This window comes from Lutra lutra, chromosome X, assembly GCF_902655055.1.
Source record: "Lutra lutra chromosome X, mLutLut1.2, whole genome shotgun sequence".
Taxonomy (NCBI): Eukaryota; Metazoa; Chordata; class Mammalia; order Carnivora; family Mustelidae; genus Lutra; species Lutra lutra.
Window position 1 is genome coordinate 5,759,146 of NC_062296.1, and position 21,965 is coordinate 5,781,110.

Below are 21,965 nucleotides of genomic sequence, written 5' to 3' on the forward strand. Positions count from 1 at the left end.
AACGTATTTCCACTTGCGCAACACTGAGCGGCCAGCAGCCAGGGCACTCTGGGCGCTTTCAACCTGGGTTGGATTTGTGAGGGAGGCTCCTGGCTCCATTTTGCATCAGTTCATTAGCTACCAAATTCCAGACAAAACATGAATAGCAGATTGAGCGTGCACATGGGTGTTATCTGTTGCAAGCAAAGTGCCTGCTGCGTTTTTTAACACATATACCAAAGAATAGTTAATTCTCCTATCTCTGGCAAGAATGAATTGAATCTCCATAGAGTATCACCACTTTTGGAAGGCAACCAAATCGTTCCAACTTCTTCCTCCTTCGCTCAGCATGGCGTTGTATTGAAAGCTTCACAGGGCGAGGTGTAATGGGGAATGAACTCCACAGTGATGAGGCTTTCACAGTGCAGAACATCACCGATTTCTGACTGAAACCAAAATTACTAATTTGAAGCACCAGCTAATTAAAACCACAGCTATGTATTTAGCCTCTTGTTATACCTACTGCAGTTTATAATTATAGGGACTTCTTTATCTACTCAATTAAAGTTCTTATGATTGAGGCAGGTTGCGTTTGAACCTCTGTGCCCTGTGGGGGCAAGAGAAAAGCATATGGCTGTCCCCCAATGATGTGATATACCACATACACTCCCGGGCTTGTTGTCCAGAGCAAGGAAGCACTCCATGGCCCACAAAGAAATGCTCAGGCCAGAAATGTGAATTAATCACCATATGATTGGGCTAAACAATTCAAATTTATTCACACTGAGGGGGACTGGGGGAATTGGTCCTATGAGTGTGAAAACCCATTTCCCTGTGGGAAGGTGGAGCCAAAAAGCTCAACCAGAGGACTCTTTCCTTCGTAGCAAGTCAGGACATTCTTCTAGCTTTTTTCCCCCGATATAGAACACAGTTCATCACATTACGGTGCCATCAAAACCACTGACCCACCACTCATAACTCACTTTACTCTCTATTAACCAAAGACCTCTGATCTCTCTCTCTCTCTGTGCATCCTATGTCTTAGAATTCCCGTTTTCCTGACCACCGTGCTAGCTGATAGGAAAAGGACAGAAATAATGAGTTACATGTTACTCTGTCACTCACTCCAATGTAAGGTGTGATGGTAAGAAGCTTCTCTCTGGAATGGGGCTTTTCTGTTAGCTCTGATTTCTTCACCCATCTGTCCATTCCCCTGACCTCTGCCAGAGAAACTGCCCTTCTTAACACAGGAGGAAACTAAGGTGCTCCTGTGAAGAGGGGAGTTGGGCTAAACCCTCAACAAGAGAAAAACAAAAGAAGCTGTGAACCTGGGTCTCTTCCACCTCTGAGGTCAAGTGATTTCTCCTCCTCATCTTCTTCTCTCAGATACTCTCCTAATCTTGCACTTAAACTGATCACGTACATAGGTAACTCCCATTTTCACCACTAGAAGCCACAGGTGCATCACTAGGATGATAAAATCCAGAGCACATGTAGATTCATGGAGACTGAGAAAGTTTAATTAGGTCATCTTCATTAGCTCCCGGTGGTAGCATGCTTGAGCTAATGATGCAGGCTCATCTTTTAGAACAAAGACCATCAGAGCAGGAAGAGATGTTGGCAGTCAGGCTGTTCTGATCTCTTCATTTTCCAGATGAGGAAATTGAGCTCAGAAAGGTAATGGGCTTTGCATCATGTTTGTAGCAGCACTGGGAGCCAAGAACCCAATTTTTCCAGTGCCCCAACTTGTCTCTGCCTAACAACCCATGGTCTGTGCCTTCTGCAGCCCATGCTCCCATTGCACTCAAGAATAAATATCAGTTCCATTGGCACTCTGTTGGTCAACTTTCCTTAGGATTGTATTTGATTAGAGATTGCCAGTAGGAAAAAAAACTATAGGAATTTAATTTGGATTCTAGTATAGAAAACACATTAGTTTCCTTACACCGAACATACACACCCTAAACGGATCATAAAAATTAACTACATCTGCAAGGAGAGGCTGAGCAGGGGAGAGTAAAAACCAGTTGAAGTCCATTTGGTCTGTGTATCTCATGAAGTTTAATAATCATTGTTTACCTAATTTGGTGATTTTACAAAGCTAGTTGAGGAAATATTTAAAAAACACTGTTATCTTAAAATGACAAGTTTGTTTAAAAATATTAATACAGGATTTACTGTAGTAACAACATATATGAAAGTAAATAATTCAATCTTGTTATCTAATCCAACTGGCACTAAAATACCTTTATTTTGGCTAATATCTTTGTGAAAGCATAAAAAATACATATTTAATTAACCCAAGGGACAAACATAAGCTATAACTCACTCCTTATGACTCTCCTGAATGAATTTCTGCCTTCTATAAAATTTGTGTTTATACTTACTACATGTTTCAGAGTTCTAAGTGCTACTCTTTTTTTATCAATAGCTAGCCCTGTTTTCAATTTGACATTGACCTAATCTTTACACAGCTTCTATTAGTTAAAAAAATTCTCTGCTATTGAATACCCTCAAAATTACCCCCCAAGTTATGTACTTATTTTATCTGTTAATATCCATCAGCACTTAAATGTAAAGTGTTAGGGGCCCCTGGGTGGCTCAGTTGGTTAAGCACCTGCCTTCAGCTCAGGTCATGATCTTGGGGTCATAGAATGGAGCCCCACGTCGGGCTCCCTGCTCAGCGGGGAATCTGCTTCTCTCTCTCCCTCTGCTCCCCCACTCATGCATATGTGTGCACTCTCTCTCTCAAAATCTTTAAAAAAAATGTAAAGTACTAAATTCAAAAGTATTAAATAAAGTTAAAAGCAGGCCATAATTTTTTTACACATATAGGGGAGATGCATGAGGACCGTGGATCTGGAGATATGAACACAGCCTTGAAAGGGAGTTTCTAAAATCAGTGGAACCTCTAAGTCATGTTTAGACTGTAGGACTCATTGAGACCTCTGCATAGCACCACTCTCTTCACCAAACGAACTCTCTCCTCATGGACACTGGCTCTCATTAAAAAAAAAAAAAAAATCAGTTCTTCACTCCTTGTATACCTAATACTCCACTGTATACTCCTGGTACTATGTTATACCATGCTTATTAAGGGGTTCACTGTTGTGAGCTTATAATGATTTCACCGGGGTCCTCTATGTCTCCCATTAGACTTTACTCCTTAAAGGAAACATATGTGTTTTCTAAGTCACTGACACCACACTACAGGTGACCACAGCAAAGCTTTTTGAACATAAATAAGCCATGTCAAAAACAGACATACAAACACAAATATTTAAAAAGCATTTGCCTTAGGCTTAGGATAAAATTATTTACACCAGCCTATCAAATTCCTCAAATGTTGTAGTACTTCTAACAAATACACGATACTCAAGTGGCAAAAGCAATTGATTACATCTAGAAATGGCAAAAACCTAGTAAAAACCAAACCCAAGATCAACCGACAGGTTATGCGGTTTTTCAAGAATTCTGCGGGTGTCCAGAAATGATGATCACCATTCTCAGAAGACCTGAGCTGGGGCTCCACCTCTTTCACTTCCAAGTCACTTGATCATTTATAAAGCACTTTCTATTTCTAAGCCTCAGTTTCGTTATTTGTAAAATGGGAATAATCTTTCTCTTCCCTCTTCCTGCAGGTGGTATCAAGGTTAAATATGAAGGTGGATGAGAAAGGCTCTTGAAACTACTAATGATTGGGATCACCGGCACCCCAACCGGTCTTGACCTTCAGCCCTGTGAACTTCACTGCACATTAATTCACATGTGACCCAGCCACACCCAGCAAATTAGCAGGGCAGGAAATATCATTTCCGTGTAAGGATGGGAAACGGAGGGTCAGAAGATTGTTCCAGACTATGAGAGCTACGTCCAGGACACCACTGATCTAATTCCTAATTCAGTGCTCTTGTAAAAAGTCTGAGACATGCAGTTTGCACAAGTTCCCTTCATGCCACAAAAATTCGAGCCACTTTTCTTTACCGCTGAGGTCCAAAGTCTTTCTAGTAACAGATGAGGGCAAAGAATACGTCATCAATTTCCCCCAACTCCCTTCTCCTCTCTAACTCCCCTTGTCCTCCATGCTATTTGGGGGATATTGGAGGGGGAGGTGAACCATGAGAGACTATGGATTCTGAAAAACAATCTGAGGGTTTTGAAAGGGCGGGGGGTGGGAGGTTGGGGGAACCAGGTGGTGGGTATTGGAGAGGGCACGGATTGCATGGAGCACTGGGTGTGGTGCAAAAACAACGAATACTGTTACGCTGAAAATAAAAAAAAAATATGTCATCAGCTACCCTCTGAGACATTTTCTCCATAGACTCAAAAACGATCTTTGCGATAGAGGCATTATATATAGGGAATTCAGTCACAAACTAATACTGACATGAGGTTTAAAGTCATAACTTTTTAATCTAAAATATTTCCAAATATTACCAATCTTCTATCATCTGGCTTTCAGTTCTGGCTGCACATGGAAATCACCCAGGGAAGATCATATAAATCCTCACGCCCTGGTCACAAGCCAGGCCAAAAGCATCAGAAGGTCCCAGAGTGGAACTCAGGCATTGGATAGGAAACAACTTTTGGTCTTCACATATGATAGGATCATTTGTATATAAACTTCTTTATTGGACCCATTTGGCTGTGCTTAAATCTGATGGACTTAACATGAAGGTAAATCAAGAACCAGGCCTCTGTGGGGAACAGGTGTATTCTATTATGTAGAAATCGACATTGCTAATATATGTTGGCACAAATGTCTCGAAGGTGAAAAGCAGCTACCGGAAGAACAGACTTGCAAAAATGGGCAGTGCTCATGGCACAGGCACAGGACAAATGATCCAGGGGGAATGTCTAAAACCTGAACTCCCTGCACAATATCCTGGCTTAGCAGGGGTTCTTAAAGCTTCTCAGAACAGCAAGCACAGGTAGACACTCAAATGAGTATTGATTATTGACAATATTCTAAGAGTGCACTGAAAGTCCATTTTTTTTTCCAGAGGATTCCATTTTAATGGAAATGCAACTTTTATACTGAATGCCCATGAGTCCAGCAACGCAAAGGTTCCCATCTGCCTGCAGTGGCACTCAGCTTCTCAATAACTTTTTAGAAGCCTGTTAAAATGTACTTTAAAAGCAGTCTTTGTGGGGAAATTAAATTATTTTGTCCTCACGCACTCTAACTCTCAGTTAAGAGAGACAGTCCGATATCCGCGACTGCTGGAGAGAGGGCTCTGTGTCCTCAGCAAGTGTCATCTCCCTCCTCTTCTCGGCAGCTCAGAATATGTGAGACTGTGTCTCCTTCATCTTCATGTCAAGCAGCCCCACCTCTTCCACACTCAGGAACCCCTCTACAAGAAGACAGCATTGCATAAGACATATATAAACATCCCTGAGTTTTCTCTGCGGCTTTTGTAACATTTTCTTAGGTTAAGTGTCTGATTTCCATTTTTATTGAAAATCACTTAAAAATAACTCTACTTCTGATCCATCCATTAAAAATGAGAATTCACTATCACTTTTTCTGGCTCATTGACCCATGGGTCACACAAACTGGTGTCTTACAAGTACCTCACATTCAGTGTAGCCAAAGCAAGAGAGCTGCAAACAACTCCGTGATTCAGAAGCTTCCCAAAGTAGTTTTCTTTCTAGCAAGGGCCTGAAGTGGACACTGCCACCAAGAGTACTAGCAATGAGAGAGAGAGAATATAGTGAATGTATTTACTTATATGACGCTCGAACTGGTGCAAAAACTGAAATCATATAAAAATCAAAATGCCATAGAACATTCTCTTTCCCACTCTCGTCGGCACCTACCCTGTTCACCACTGCCAACCACACGTAATCAGTTTTATTCTGCTCTTGTTAATTCGTCCAAGGTTTCTTCATGCCCGCTTTTGTGTTGACTTGAAATGATCTCATTTATAGGTCTTTCTTTAATCAGAGTGGAGGCTAGTGCTGAGCTTTAAAGAGCTTCGAGAGCTGAACCTGGAGCTACTGGAAGGAAATGTGAGTGCGCTTTGTGTTGTCAGACATGAATGCATGGATCCACACACGAGACGGCGGTGGTGACAAGCTTTGTGTGCCCCTGATGGTTCAAAACATCTCTGGCCTGGGCTGGCCAGGGCTTGCCTTGAGCCTCTGCTCTTGACCACCTTTTGTCCAGCCAAGGCAGATTCTGGCACTGTCCCGCATGCCACGTCCCCAGCTCCATACCTGCTGCCTCTGCAGCCAAGCCACACAGACCAACTCTGTCTTTCAAATTAGGAAGAAGCTGCTTGAAGAATTTTCTCTCTATGCCCATTAAATATCAGGAATTCTTTTCCAAGTCAAAGCCTTAACAGAACCTGGCTTCTCAAAAATGACACTTTTTAGAAGGTGTTTTATTTTTTGTTACAGATAAGCAAGACAATTTTAAAAACTACTTAAAACCATATTTTCTCAGAAATTATATTCTTAATTACTTGCCAACTAAGGAAATTAATGCCCTTAACAAACAGTTGATAATTGACAGTTTGAGGTGGACTCTATTTTCATGTCTCACTAAACCCTTTGATCGGCGTGGACTGGCTAATTTTTATCTAGGCAAAATTTACCTCCTAAAAGCTCACCCTTTGGGCCTCTGCCTCTCCATGGCAGGCAGCCCCACAGCTCTGGCTGCTCCTCTGATCCTCTGCTTGCTTTCACAGCCCACGCCTGTTTCCTCACGTGTCATATGGACCTAGCGTGGTGACTTTCTCCTGGGTCCCTCTTCTCCCTGTTGCCTTGATGAGATGCCTGACCAGGCACCCCACACCGTTAGGGGTGGAAGTGTGTTCCCTTCAAAATGCATATGAACTCCTGACCCCCATACCTCAGAATGGGATCTTCCTTGGAAACGGGGTCATTACGGATGAAATTAGGTCAGTTATGATGGGGTCATCCTGGAGGAGAATGGGTCCCTAATCCAATATGCCTGGTGCCACTGTAAGAAGGGGACATTTGAACGGGGAGAATGCCAGACACGTGAAGATGAAGGCAGAAATGGGGGTGATACTGCTACAAGCCAAGGAGCACCAAAGGTGGCCGCCAAGCCACAGCAAGCCAGGGAAAGAGGCCTGAAACACAGCACCCACCCCCAACTTCACAGCCTCAGAAGCAATCAACCCTGCCCATGCCTGGATCTCAGACTTCTAGCTTTCAGACTGTAAGACGGATTATCCATTTCTATTGTTTAAAACCTGCCTCTGCGGTACTTTGATATGGCAGCCCTAGCCTACTCACACGCACTCAGAACGCACGTCTGAGCTAGTCCCTGGGGAAAACGTCATGCCACATCACAGTGGGCACAGGTGATGGAGACCTCAGGATTCCCTTGTTTACTCCCAATTACATGCCACCCATTCTTCTCCCTTCTACTCTGGCACCACTCTCTGTCTTCCCCTCTTCCTGATCTGTCTGAGACAACTGTGGGTATTCAACGAAACTGTCACCAGAGAGAAATGAATGCATTTTTGCTTTCCATTTATCTGGAAAAGTACCAAGCTCAGTGTTCAGTTCTCAATAAATATTTTTTTGACTGAATGAACAAATGACAGGCAAACACATTTTTTCTGCCCAAGTTTGTGACAAATGTTGACAAAGATCTATTAATTAATATATTAATGAATTTGTTTATTTAATCCACAAACCTTTCCTGGGTGCCTACATCACATTGGGCACCATGTTTGGTGCTTGGAAAAAAATAAGGCACAGTGAGAGTCTTGGAGAAAGTCACAGCCCAGAAGAGGAGGCAAATCTATTCCAAAATAATCCTAGTACAGGGTGAGGCATGCTGTGCTTATAGGAACAAAGTGCTGTGGGAGCATTCTCAGGTTGAGGTGGGGTGGGAAGCAAAATCAGGAAGTTGTGTTCCAGCTGGGCCTTGCACGATGAAAGGGTTCACACCCTGCACATTGGCTAGTTCAAGTACATGCTAACCAAAGATGATCCCATGAGACAAACATGGACAAGTGAACAAAAGATAAAAGAGGCAGCCAAGCCCAGTCCCTAGGCTTGGCCATGTCTGGCGAAATTGGTCCATGACTGTGGCGGTGGGAGGGTAAGGTTTTCTGCTCTTTAGGGAAGCAGGAAAATGAGACTTTGGTCTTTGCAGATGCTCATACTCAAGGGTAAAACCCTAATTGCACTTCTGATACCGAGAGGAAGTGTCATACGGAAAGAAATGGATGCCTGAGATAAGCATGTGAATGGTGAGCTCCTAAAGGATAGATGAGATTTCAAAGGGAAGCATTTATTGTTTCCTGTGTTATAGCACATTGTCCCTCGATATGATTAGTTATCAGTCTCAGTTATCCAAAACTGGTATGAAATAAAGCGTTTACCTAGTTATGCTTCATTGACGTCAGCTAGGGGAGCATGAAAATCTCCATGAAGTTGGGTAATTGATGTGTAAATCAGAGCTCAATCACTCTGTAATGGAAATGGTCCCACTGAAAATATGCTTGTTGAACACAATCGCCCAGAAGCCAGGGGGAGGGAGGGAGGGAGGGAGGCAGGAAGATAGAAGGCTTATTTATTAAAAATGATAATAACTAGCAATTTGTGCAATTTTCCCTTCAACAAAGGGCTGTTGTCAGAAATGCTTGCAAGCAAGTTGTGACCAATATATCCAGATAGTTTCCTTCTGTTCTAATGAACTATTTCTGTTTTATTTAAATGCTTAGAGAGACTGTTGTGGATGTTTAAAAATCAAATTAAAGCAACATGTTCATCTTTGGAAACATGACACATGTTAATGACATCAGTTAACAACGCTTATCCTAGGTGTGCTTGCTATTGTTGGTAAAATCCTTCTGTCACTTTGCATTTGCTCTCTGAAGAGCAGTGAATAAAAATGGACAATGCCTTGTAATTTAGTGTTTTACTATTTCACACTGAAACAAAACTAACATGCTCTTATTGATCAAACAGCAGGTCTGTATCTGTCATCGTTATAATCATTACCTGATTGTCGCTCAAGGTGCCATGGCAATGTCTGGCAGCAGAGTTTTTCTTCCCTTCCATCATCCTCACTGAATAAAGAGAAAATTCTCTACAGCAAATACTGTCACAGAAGGCTTAATGACCAATATTCCTGCCAATTAATACGGAAAATAAGGTGCTAGCTTTTCTTGTTTTTCTAGATCTTGTGAAAAGAAAAGAGTCCATAGGAGAGGCAGGTGGAGGGCCCTCTGCGAAGTAAGCCTGTCGTTCCAAAGTGTGCACGTGCTGACTGCTTGTTCAGTATCTAGTGAGGGACGCAAACCCCAATGTCCCCACCTTGACAAAAGTTCTGTATACGTGGACTCGCAGCAGGTGGCTGGGGGGGACGGAGAAGAAATTGGAGGTTGACTGAGGAGGACTTAGCAGATTCACTTATTATCAACATCATTACAAAATAAATACAGAAATGAATCTGCTACACACCAGGATCCTAGATTTTTGCTTCTTTTTTGAAAAGCAACAGATTCTTACATTTGCAGGCAACTTCTCACTGTACAACGGACTTTACACAGGTATGATCTCATATGAGATTTGCAACAACCCTGCCAACCAGGAGGGACAGGTGCTCATTCTGACCTCCTGACCTCCCATTGCACAGAAGACACTGAGACCCGTATGAGCTAACTGCCTAATGTTCAACTGTTAGCTGTTTACTAATTCCGTTCTTCTAGAACATGGGAAAAATTGCTAAGTGTGAGAGTGAAGGGATGTTATTTTAAGGTTTTATTGAAAATAGTCTTCAAAAACAAAGCAAAGAAGAAGAAGAAGAAAAAGAGGAAGGAGGAGAAGAAGAAAATAGACTTCTAGGGGTTATCATTATTAGTAGTCCATAGCTAATAGTCAGCTAATAGCCCATAAAATGGAGAGACGTATATAAAATGAACTTTTGGAAGGAAGACACTGTGCAGTGGAAAGACCTCAGAGAGTGATTCTTTCACTTAAAGCCATGTGGCCTTAAGTAAGTCCCAGGATCCCTCTTGGCCTGCCTTTGTAGTCAGCACATTCAGCCACATGGTCAAAGTTTTCAAAAGAACCACTTGTCCAAAGGAGTACACAATATAGGGGGAGAAAAATTGTAATGGGATCATCTCTAACTGTACTGTTGGATTTCAAAGACTTGACATGAAAACAGTATTAAATACAGAATTAATAATTTGATAATGATAGCATGTTGAAATGCTATGTGTCGTACATGAAGTCAAAGTGTACTAAATTAATTTCACCTGTTTCATTTTCCCTTTTTTTAATGTGACTACTAGAAAACTTAAAATCATTCTATGTGGCTTGTGTTTGTGGCTCCCGTTATCTTTCTGTTGGACGGCACAGGCCTAAAAAGAGTGACGTTCTAGGTCTAGGAAATACCCCACTTACCCTGAATGAGACTGGGTTCAGAGCTCTACCTCAGGGCCATAGAAGACTTCAAACCTTTGGGTTCATTGTAACAGTCTAACCCAGCAGTCCCCTTCTCTATTCTCAGTTGCTCCCTCAATCTCATTTTCATTTAGGCCTTGGGCACATATGCCAGTGTTTCTTTTCATGACTGTAGTATTGTCTAATTGGCGCATTGTTGATCAATGGTATGTGAGGTGTTGAGCTCTGTTTGTGTAATATGTTTAATATGCTTCTACCCAATGCACCATATGGAGGCACTGCACTGTATTTTATGAGCATGTTAATGCTATGACTCAACTGAGTATCACTGGTGCGTAGTAAACTAGTAAAACAAAATCATGCTAAGCAGTTGCTGAACATTGTGATCCCTAATATTTTTAACGAGCATGGCAAGCACCCTGCTCACGTGGGGATGCCCAGCGCAGGCCCATCTCTGAAATATCCAGGGCCTAAGCACTCTTCTAGGCTTAATGTCAATTTCATTTTATAAGAGAAAGGCATTTGTTCAGATAGAAAAATCCATTCAGATCCATAGAGTGGGACTTTATCAATAGCTGTGCCTTTAAATCGAAACCCTGTGTGGTTTCAGGGGCTTCTATGCTTATTTTCTTTCCACGATGATTGTAATAGCTAGGAACAATGTTGATCGGCATAAACCACCAGCAGTTTCTTTCTACCTGTTTCACATACATTTCACACATTACTTTTAAAACTCCTAAGTTTACTGATATTTTCTTGGAAAATCGCCAGCCAATCTGTAGCAAAATTAAACTGTGCCTTTTAATATAAAACAATCATTGATTAACACATACTGTGCGAGCCAGATGAATCAGCAGCCTGTAAGGATGAAGCATTTGATCACAGTAACACACCACCCAAATGCTCTGATAGCTGCATTCATTTGCTGATGGGCACCTCAACACATAAGAGCACAGGCCCCCGCTCCGCAGCACTTCACACTCTTGTTCCTCAGCACACAGTGTGCTCAAAAACAAGAATGTAGTCAAATGAACAATTTGCTATGATTAGTTTAGTTTCATTTGTTAATTACAGATTCAACAAGAACTGAATGCCGAAGCTTTTCAAGTATCAGATACCCATTGATCCATAGCCCCCAACATGCTCAAGTCATACTTGGAAGTCTAATATAATTTATCATTACTTAGAGCACTGATTGGCTAGAGGAATTACACTCTAATAAATGATGGCACTGTCATTGAATCCATCTGTAATTGCCTCCATTCATCGTAATGTATGCTCTAATGCAAACTGGAAAGAAAGGAGATGATCAACTTCAAGCTTCAGCTGTTTCAAATTCCACAGTGTGTCCCTAAGTTAATGGATGTTGAATATATTGTGCTGATATATATGCTTTGTTGTGCGAGATGGATCTTCAGAGTCAGAGATAGGCACACTCATATATATTTCATGTATGTAGATTTCACGCAGATCCCTAATCGATGGCTGCTTAGTGGGCTTGCTTGCCTCCATGGAAGCAGATGGAATGACTCTGCCAAGACTGGGCCAGAGACAGATTCCTCAGGAACAGTGGATCCTCTACTGCTCTGTCCCCCCACTCTTCAGGACAAATGGAATCCTCAGGCTCTTCATTTCACTTGAGAGTGATCCAGATGTTTGTGACTCATCTTCCTTGTCACCTGATGCTGCACCCTCCATCCAGGCCAGGAGCCATCTTCAAAGCCATCAGTGTAGCATCTCTCTCTTACACTCCCTCCCAGGGCCCACCTGTTCAATCTGAGACAAACTTCCCAGCTTGAGGATCTTTATTTAATGATACCAGCAAAGTCCCTCCTGCCTTGTAAGTAACATACTCACAAGTTGGGGGGAATTAGGACATGGACGTCTTTGGGGGAAACCTTATTTCATCTACCACAGATACCATTCTCATCCTCCCAGTGCCTCAGGCCATTACATGGCATTAGTAGGGTTTCAATATTCTTAGCAGAGGCAAAGGAATGGATGCATGAGAATGACCCATTAAAGCTTTCAAAGGCCTCTTCTGAAAAATATCTCACACAGGAAGAGTGCCCAATGGGCAAGATAGGGCAAATCTCGAAGCCCCGTGTTCTTTGTTCTTTAACACCTGCTCTATCATGTAAAGCTACCTCAGCCCTCCAAGGCTTGACTTTTCTCACTAGTAATTTTCTCTAGGAATTGCTGTGACCCTCAAATATGATCACATGTGTGAAAATGTATGTGAAGATAACTTGTTTTGTCCATGTTACTTAACCTTATCCTTGTTATCACTAAGAGAAGACAAAGCAGACCTTTGGGAGAGAGAGAGAAGAGGGAATAGGTCCCACTTCCACAAAGATGTAAGGTGTTATTACTCAGTAAACCTCAATAAGAAGAGCCAGCTGAAAGTGACCCAAAACTATGTTTTCTATTCATATGCAAGAAGCTTCAGACACTGACACAAGACATTTAAATTACTTCAAATGACTGTATGCTCAATTGCTCAAGATAAGTGGGGCCACACTTGCCCTCTTACATTGTAGTCAAATACAACAGTCAAAGATGGGTTTGCCCTGTTTACATATTACATCTTCAGAGTCAGATGTTGTTACTCATTTATCAAACCCCACGTATGAAACCATCAATTTTATTGATTAATAAGATGGTTCCATGACATTACCATAATAGAGATGACAATACATTTTCTAATAGGAGCAAAATTAACCCAAAAGGCACCACACAGCTGCAAAACAGTTTATTGTAGTTCAAATTGAGGTTGTGAAAATGGGAGAAAATTGAGCATGAAAACAACTTTCAATCAAATGGTCTTGAGACAGTATCAAGATCAAAGCTGTCACTTCCCATTATGGGGAAGATCAAGCATAAAGAGGGGAACTGGGTGGCCCAGTGTCATCTATGACTTGGACAAGAGCCCAAGTCCTGATTCTTAATTTAGTGCTCTCTTCTCTGTGCTGCCTTTCAGGTGCCCTGACCCCTACTCGGGGCTCCCAGCTCACTGCTTTGGGAGAGAAAGGCCAGGCAACTGAGGAAATGAAAGGGGCATTCCTCCACTCCAGGGGTTTGTAAACAGGAGGTTGAGCTGATAAAATGTGTTTGGGAAATTTGCTTTCAAATGCTCTTGGATCACTAAAAACTAAACAGGCCTTAGTGTCTATAGGCAACCCACTCCATGTGAAAAGGCTGTCATATTCCAGACTGTGTGGGATTACTATAAGAGAGAAGTAACTTGGAAGCCCTCCAAGGAAAGCCCATGGTTTGGCACAAAGCAGAGAGAGTTATTAAATAAAATAAGAGGGGCCGACTAACAGCCAAGTGAGTGACAAAATGTGTTTTTTGTAACTGGTTGCCTCAATGTTGTCTTGTACACACAACATGAGGCTCTTAACCCAATGGTCTGGCTGAATTGTGGGCTGCAGTGAAAGCTAACGGTCCATGAGTGTGGGCACACAGGCGCATCCACAACTCAGGGGTGAGGAAGATTTCTACCAGAGCATTTCGGAATAGAAAAGACCGGGGTGCCTGGATAGCTCAGTGAGTTAAAGCCTCTGCCTTCAGCTCAGGTCATGATCCCAGGGGTCCTGGGATCCCTGCATCGGGCTCTCTGCTCAGCAGGGAGCCTGCTTCCTCCTCTCTCTGCCTGCCTCTCTGCCTATTTGTGATCTCTCTCTGTCAAAGAAATAACTAACTAACTAACTAAATAAATAAATAAAATCTTTTTTAAAAAAAGAATAGAAAAGACCACAGAAGTCATTGGGGTCAACTGTCCAACCCTCCACTCAGTAACAAAACACTCTCACGGGTTAGCCTGACAATCTATTCATGCATGGCTGTGACTGGGGAGAAAGGGTATTATGCTGAATCCTTCCCCTCTTGGCTTTGGACCTGAGCTCTTTTCTCACAGCTTCCCTGGAACCCTGACTGTCGATTAAGCAGCTGACTCTTGATTTTGGCGTGAGTCATGATCTCAAGGTGGTGAGATGGGAATCCCACATTGGACTCTGCACTCAGTGGGGGGTCTACTTGAGATTTTCTCCCTCCCTCTCCCTATGTCCCTCACCCTGCTTTCTATTGTAAGCAAAGAAAGAAGAAAGGAACAAATGTATCATCCAATTGCCCTCCAGCCTCCCACTGACCCTGGAACGTACTTTACAGCAACAAATATATAACCTTCAGGCAGTGCATGAGGGTTTCCTGCTGGGAGTGGTACAGCTCCCCGGATAGGAGTCTGGAGACTGGGGTTTCCATCTCAGAGTTACAACTAACTAGCTTGGTGACCTCAAGCAAATTATGTCACTCTTTGAGGCCTCAGTTTCCTCACATGTAAAACACAGTGTTTGCAGGGGTTCATTTCCAGAGTCCTTCTGTGATCCTATTCACCTCTTGGTTACTCCCTCTACCCTGGTGGACAAGTATCTCAATGAGACAGAAATCAATGATCAGCCAGTATACAAAGTACACAGTGCCATGAAACCCAACACACGAGTACAAGCGAGAACTGCACACTTGGCAGCGTTTACCTTTCAAAACCGTTTGCTTCAGCTGCCCCAGCCTGGGCATTAGATAATCCCCAGGTTCTGGGGGGGGGTAATGGTTACCATGCTGGAATTCCAAGGCAAAGTGTATCCTATTTTGAATTCCACACTCCCAATCTGTTGCCTAGTATAAATATTATACTATGTAATGTGTAAATATTAAAATTTAACTTTAACAAGTTGAGTCACAGTCATTGGAATTTGGCCAAGAATCTAACACTTTTTCATTATTTCCAAAGAAAGACCAATTTAAGAAATGCAAACCAGTTCCAATTCACTTCAAAATTTGGCTTGACGTCAAAGAAATTTTAATGAAATTCTGCCTAAGCATTAAACATGAAGGTATTTATATGATTATTAAGTTAGCATTCAAGTTAAAGAGAAATTAGTTTTCGGTCATTCACTGCTGGGTTCATAGGCCACTGAAACTCAAAATGATGGCTGCGTTTCAATGGAATCCCTCATCTCACACAGGCAGGCTTGAAAACAGACACAAAGACATGACATTATTATCTGTGCCGTATCTGGTCCTTTACCGCTGCATGGAGGCAGAGGCCTGAACCATAGCAGGTCTGAGCCTTGGCAGAATGCCTTGTGCTCCTCATGAACACAAGAGGCTGCAAGGCCGGCTTCTATCTGCCTCCTCAGCTCCTCCTCTGGAAGCCCATCAGGACAGAGTTTCTCATCAACACCTCGATTCTGGCCAATCCCTATCCATCCTGCATCTTGGAACTCTTCAGCAGAAGGGTCCCCACAGCTCACCCGGCCCCTCTTCCTTCCCAGTTCTTCTTTATATGTGTTCACCCAGCAGGAGGGGACCTCAATCTGAAACTGTCTTGCTGTAGTATCTTTTCCAGTCAGATCTGTCTGACAGCCATACATATCTTTTTTGCTTTCTCTGAAAACTTCCCCAAAGCAATCTTAGCAAAATCAGGACTCCGTGTCCTTGTTCCTTCCTGGGTTTAAGCATGAACATGTTCTCAGATGGAGAAGGGACTGATTCGCATTCAGGCTGCAGCTTCTCTGGGGGTGAGTCTTCAGGCAAATATAACCCTCCAGGAGGACCCTCAACACTGACGTAAAGAGGAGAGAAAGCTCCAGTGTACCAAGACTGAGGGCTGGATGGCGGGGAGGGCAGGACTCTTCTCCTGAGGCAAAAAGTGACAAGAGCTGGAGAGGTGCGGTGACAAGAAGATGAGTCCAACTGCTCAGAGCTAGGAGACGGGAGGAAGACAAGGCTCACAGAGAAAGGAAAGCTTTGGAATGGCAGCCATGAAGAAGATGTCAGGCCGAACCAGAGACCTGCCGAACAGTGAGGAGAGAGGACCGATGAAGGTTAGCCAGGAGCTGCCCAGGGGATAGGACTCGGCAGAGGAGGGGCAAGAGAGGTCATATGTCTGCCAGACCCCTTCATGGCTCCCAGGCTCCAGCAGGAATGGGGACGGTGGGAAGTGGAGGGAAGTCCCATAGACAGTTTCTACACCTGGGTCTACAGTGGGGCGGGGGATGGGGACCGAAGAGCAGGCTGGCAACAGCATGGAAAACAGCTTGGAGAGTGCCCCCAGGTCACCTGTGGATTTCCCACCTGCAAGAATGAGGGAAGGCTTTGAGGACAACAAAGCAGAGAAATACATCCCCCCACCCCGCAAAATAACCCCAGAAATACAGTATAAAGGCAAGTGCAAATGTATCTGGTATCACCCCGACCACTGCTCCCAGTCATTTACCCAGAAAATGGGAACCAAAATGCCCCATAGGGTTCTCCATGCATTTCAAAGCACAGCGAGGGACTCATGCCTGCTGGGAAATGCCTACTTAGGGATGTTTTGCAGGAAACACCTGCCCCCTCTTCAAGGAGTCTCCCAGGCCTGCACAAAGGCCTTGAAGGAAAAAGTCTAATTGGTCACCCTGACTCCCCACAGGGAACATTTCTAAGGGCTCAGTGCTCGGCAAAATGGAATGTGCTCAACTTCCAGGGAAGCAGAGGGGGCTCTGGCACAAGCTTGTGGACCCTGACTGAAAGGGCTGGGATGTTTTGCTTTAGAAAGACAAGGCTCCAGGCACGCAGGGGCTCTGGTTTTCAACTTCTGAAGGGCAGTCTTGGGGCAGAAGGAGCAGCCTTCTGAGGAGCCAACAGGGGGACAGGGGACATAGGGGAAGGTCTGACTTCACCCAAAGGGACTCAAAAGCAACTGCTGATTCAGACAACCGGAAGAGAGCCTGATGATCTCGAAAAGCCTCCGCATCTCTGAAATGCTGATTTTTCAAATTCGTGGAGGACAGCGTGAGCCATACTCACTGGTCAGTGCACCACAGAGTGCACATTCTAGAAAACTCTTGTTTTCCCACTGTTCTGAGAGGGTTTGGATGCTTGGCCCAGCTCTCCCTCTGCAAAGAGCTTGGTAAGAGATCATCATTCTTGCAGCTGAGCTGATTTCTTAGCATCTGCTATGTTTCACTCATCAAACTATATATCAATGTGCCTTTTGTGTTAAGAAAATACAGAGGGATTTTAATTCAATTACAAATTTACATATTACCAACTGGAAATTAATTTAATAAACAATTTGTTTCAATCAACTAATAGGAATAGGTTAATTGTGCAATTAATCCCATATTTGACTTTTCAGTTTTGACTCATTAAACTAACAACTTGCCACCTGAAAGCACATAAGGATTTATCTCAAACTTTTAGGCATGCCTGTTGCTGTTCTAGTCACAATATTAGGGGCTTATAATATTTACACTTGAAAGTACTCTCAGAGGTCAGCTGGTCCTGTGCCCTCATTGACAGATGAGAAAACTAAGGTCCAGGGAGGTTATCACCTCCCATTCCTCCCAGCCACCCCCTGCCATGTGCACACATACACTCACACACTCACTCACCACAAACTCGTGACTAACGCGAGAGCAATTAGTATTCTCTAAGAGGTTTCGATGCCCTTTGATAATTGTTTTAAAACAGGACATAGTTTAGGAAATGCGTCTTTTATTTCAATTTATCAACTGGGACGATGAAAATTCTCAAAAACTACATTTATGTCTGCTGCAAAGGCTCATCCTTATGGGCAATGCCAGCCAACACATCCAAGAGAAGTTAGAGCAAAACTAACAACAGCTTAGCATTCCAAGAGGTGCCTGCTAGAGACCGCCACAGTTTATCTGCCGAGGAGAAGTTCGTTTTCCACTACAATGCAGGTGTTACATCAATCCAGAGAAGGCAGCAAAGTCTTGAAGAAACTGTCACTGGATCTTTACGGCAATTAGCATATCATTATCTACAAGCACTGTGACTGCACTCCTAAAGGAATATCTCATAGCTACCTTCTCTTGCTCTGATGTTTAAGCATGGACATGACCACTTTGGCTCTAAGGAGCCCACGCATTTGCAGCGCCGTGAATCTTTTTATAATGCCAAGCTAAGATATGCACCAGAGGAAGCAACCCACTAATGCAAATATGTTTTTCCAAATGGCCAAATGAAGTAGGATGACTCTGAGCAAATACATGACTTTTCCAATTATGGTTCTCTCGGGGCGACTATTTTAAAAGCAGTTTGCTTCCTCTTTCTGATTCTTTCCCCTTGTTATCGATACAGATAGAATTTGCTCCCTGTCATGTGTTGAACAGTGACCTCCCAAAGATATGTCCAGCCAGAACCTGTGAATGTAACCTTAGTTGGACAAAGGATTTTTGTAGTGTATATGCCACCCATTAAGGATCTCCAGATGACTTGAGGTCCTTATGAAAGAAAGGCAGAAAGGGATCAGAGACACACAGAGGCCATGCAAAGACAGAGGTAGAGACCTTAGTGATGTACCCACAAGCTAAGTAGCACCAGGGACCACCAGAAGCAGGAAGAGGCAAAGGAGGATTGCCGCCTCAAAGCTTCAAAGGGAGTGTGGCCCTCCGACACCTCAATTTTAGACTTTTGGCTTCCAGAAGTATGAGAGGAAAACTGTCTGTTGTTGAAGACACCAAGTCTGTGGTAATTTGTCACAGCAGTCTGAGGAAACTAGTGAATTCCTCCATCTCAGAATCCTAGCAGCTAATCTCCTTTTCCTTTATATTGATCTAGAGGTATTTTTGGCATCTGTCCCATCCTGGTAAACTACAACATCTGGTGCACAGAAGGCACCCACTTCACACTTTTGAAGGTAGGGGATAGGGCAGGAAGGATGGAGAGACAGAGCTGACCCTGCTCCCATAGTGGGCAGAGAGTTGGTGGCGGGCTGGAAAGCAGAAGGCCTGTCTGGCTTCCAATTCCTCCTCCCTACTCTGAGCACAAGTAACCCACTGAAAGGAAATGGTCCAGAGAGGCCACTCTAGGACTATACAGCCTGAAGTCAATGTCTCTGCAGTCCATGCCATCTGGGATCAGGAACTGAGCACAGAACAGGGGAGGGAGTCCACTGAACTTGTGGGCCAAACAATTCTTATTGTTTCCAAAAGAATATTTCCTTGAAAACTAAAAAAGGAAACTCACATTTCTAAGTCCATCTACTTATTCTTGGACTAACATTATAAAATAAAATGATCAGAGCTCATTAATGTAATTCATGCACCTCTGTTTTTTTTTTTTTCAGGTTATAACAGTAATAATTACCTCTGAATGGGTTTTCCCTGGGAATTAAATGACTGATGGGGGTTAATGGCCCTTTGGTTTTGCTGTGGGTCATCAGCTCCCCTGAGTCTGTCATTAATCCCCATGATATGCCCTGCTGAAACAGGTCATTGGTGATAACGGTCTTTCGTGCTTAAATTGAACTAATGCATTTTACTTCTCCTTCGAAGTCAGACTGGCTGAAGGATCCTCTATCTTTAGGAACAAAGACATTTCTCCAATGGTGGAAAGAAAGTGTGATTTTTTTTTAACAGCACATTAATAAGACTAGGGAAATGAAAGAACTGAATCCTTTGATGTCCAGTCCAGAGGAGGAAGAGACAGGCAGCACCACATCACGAAACGAAATGCAGTTTGATTAAGTGCAAGGCAAAATGTGATGGATAATGAGGCTGATTACAGTATGTATTCTTTTGGGCCTGCAAGGGGTGACCAAACTCTCCTGTTCTTTGAAGTTTCCTTTTGCTCCTTTGGCCTTTTTAGGGGGAGAAGGGGGTCAAGAGTCAGCACCACTAAGCACATCTGTCACTGACAAGATAACAATTCCACAAGTCACACTGGTCACAGAGGCATCTGTCTTGCAGCTCAATGCCTAGAGGTCCGTGTTCATGGCTAACCACCAGCTCTGGCTGCTGGGTGGGGAGCCTCAAGTTAGATCTCCCTTTTTTTGGAGTAGCTCATCCCTGTGGACAAGCTAAGGCCACAGAGAAAGCACATTGCAAGGACGGAGTTGATGAGAAGTGGCAGGTCCCTCCTACTCCCAAGCAAACTGCTCAGAGGCCTGCCATATGGATACAGCATGAAGGCCACTATGTCTGATTAGCACGCAAAGGGTAAAACCAATGGATAAAATGGAGCTCATACACAGAGACTTGAATGTTGCTGCGGGTTTCTCATGTTCACTTGTGCTATTGGCTAAGTACAAACCAAATTTCAGACGTCCTCTGGGAGTTTGCAGAAATCCATTCTTAAGCCATCGATGTTTCCGAATACAGTTTTAAGATCTAGATAATTTCCAAATGGAAAAAGGATCATCATCATGGGGAATGAGGGGAGATAGGATTGGATTTGTGAGATTTTAATCCCCACCTGGATTTCAGATGCCCTACCATCTATCTTTGGACAATGGTAATTTGTCTTACATTGAACGTAACAGTGAATGTTATTTGACGTTATAAATTCTATTGATGTGTGAGCAAAAAGAAATGTAAAAAGAAGTGAATACTAGATACATTTATTTGGAACAACCTAGTCTTTCTTATTTTCCCTCTGGTCATTATTGTTCTATAAAAAAGTGTATATATACATGGGGCGCCTGGGTGGCTCAGTGGGTTAAGCCTCTGCCTTTGGCTCAGGTCATGATCTCAGAGTCCTGGGATCGAGCCCCTCATTGAGCTCTGCTCAGTGGGGACCCTGCTTCTTCCTCTCTCTCCACCTGCTTCTCTGCCTACTTGTGATCTCTGTCTGTCAAATAAATAAATAATTTTTTTTAAAAAAAGTGTATGTATACATAAAGGGGAAAATGTAAAAATGAGTTGTAACTCATCATTTTATGATCAGCAACTTAACTGTGAATTGCACAGGCCATATAAGGTATACTGACACAGGTACAGAATGCAAAGTCATGCTGGTAATATGGCTACATAACTTTCAAAGGCAGGAGGCAACTTCAATGTTGCACTGAAAAAGAAAGCAAAGCCTTTAAAAAAAATGCCAGGGGCACCTGGGTGGCTCAGTCAGTTGAGAATCTGACTCTTGATTTTGACTCAGGTTGCGACCTCAAGGTCATGTGATCAAGCCCCAGGTCACGCTCCTTGCTCAGTACAGAGTTCTTTGAGATTCTCTCCCTCCTCCTCTGCTCCTACCCTCTGCTCACACTCTTCCTCTCTCAAGTAAATAAAATCTTAAAATAAAATTAAATTAAAATGTCACATTGTCATCAAATACATTTAGAGCTAGGTCATTATAGTTTTGTGTGCACAAGATTTTTTTTTTTTTTTGATACATTGGCAGTAAAGGAGAGAATCCCCAAAGAGGGTGGCTGGTGACAAGTTTAAGAGCAGTGACGGGGGAAGGCTGAGGGTTGTAACACCTCTGTGGATTCAAAAAAGCTTAACTTTAGAAGATGCATTTCTCAACACTTCAGAATTACCCAATAAATCAGAAATTGTAAAGATTTGGCTCTTAAAAAAAAACACCTATGCTATGGTATTTATCATTACCTTGCAATGTCTAGAGCTACTTGTTTAGAAACAACTTAAGAACTAAATTAAATGTGTGACATTTGTCAAATTGCACTTACAAAATCACTATCTGTCAGCTTATCACAGCCCTTCCACTGACCCTGTAGGCTTTAAAGGGCACACGTGCTTGCTGACTTATGAAACCCCTTGTGAAAAGAGCAGAGCTCCCAA

General features: G+C 43.0%; 1 protein-coding gene across 11 annotated transcripts in view; it reads right to left on the reverse strand.

Moving 5' to 3' along the window:
* Positions 1-21,965, reverse strand: part of AFF2 (ALF transcription elongation factor 2) — a 710,743-nt gene that overhangs the window by 308,284 nt on the left and 380,494 nt on the right. For 2 of the 11 annotated variants that reach the window (XM_047715961.1, XM_047715966.1), the window contains exon 1: positions 21,275-21,327. The exons of the other annotated variants lie outside the window; for them this stretch is intronic. The gene's annotated coding sequence lies outside the window, so the exon portion shown is untranslated. Of the gene's footprint in view, positions 1-21,274; positions 21,328-21,965 lie in introns of those variants that run through there. 11 annotated transcript variants of the gene reach the window in all.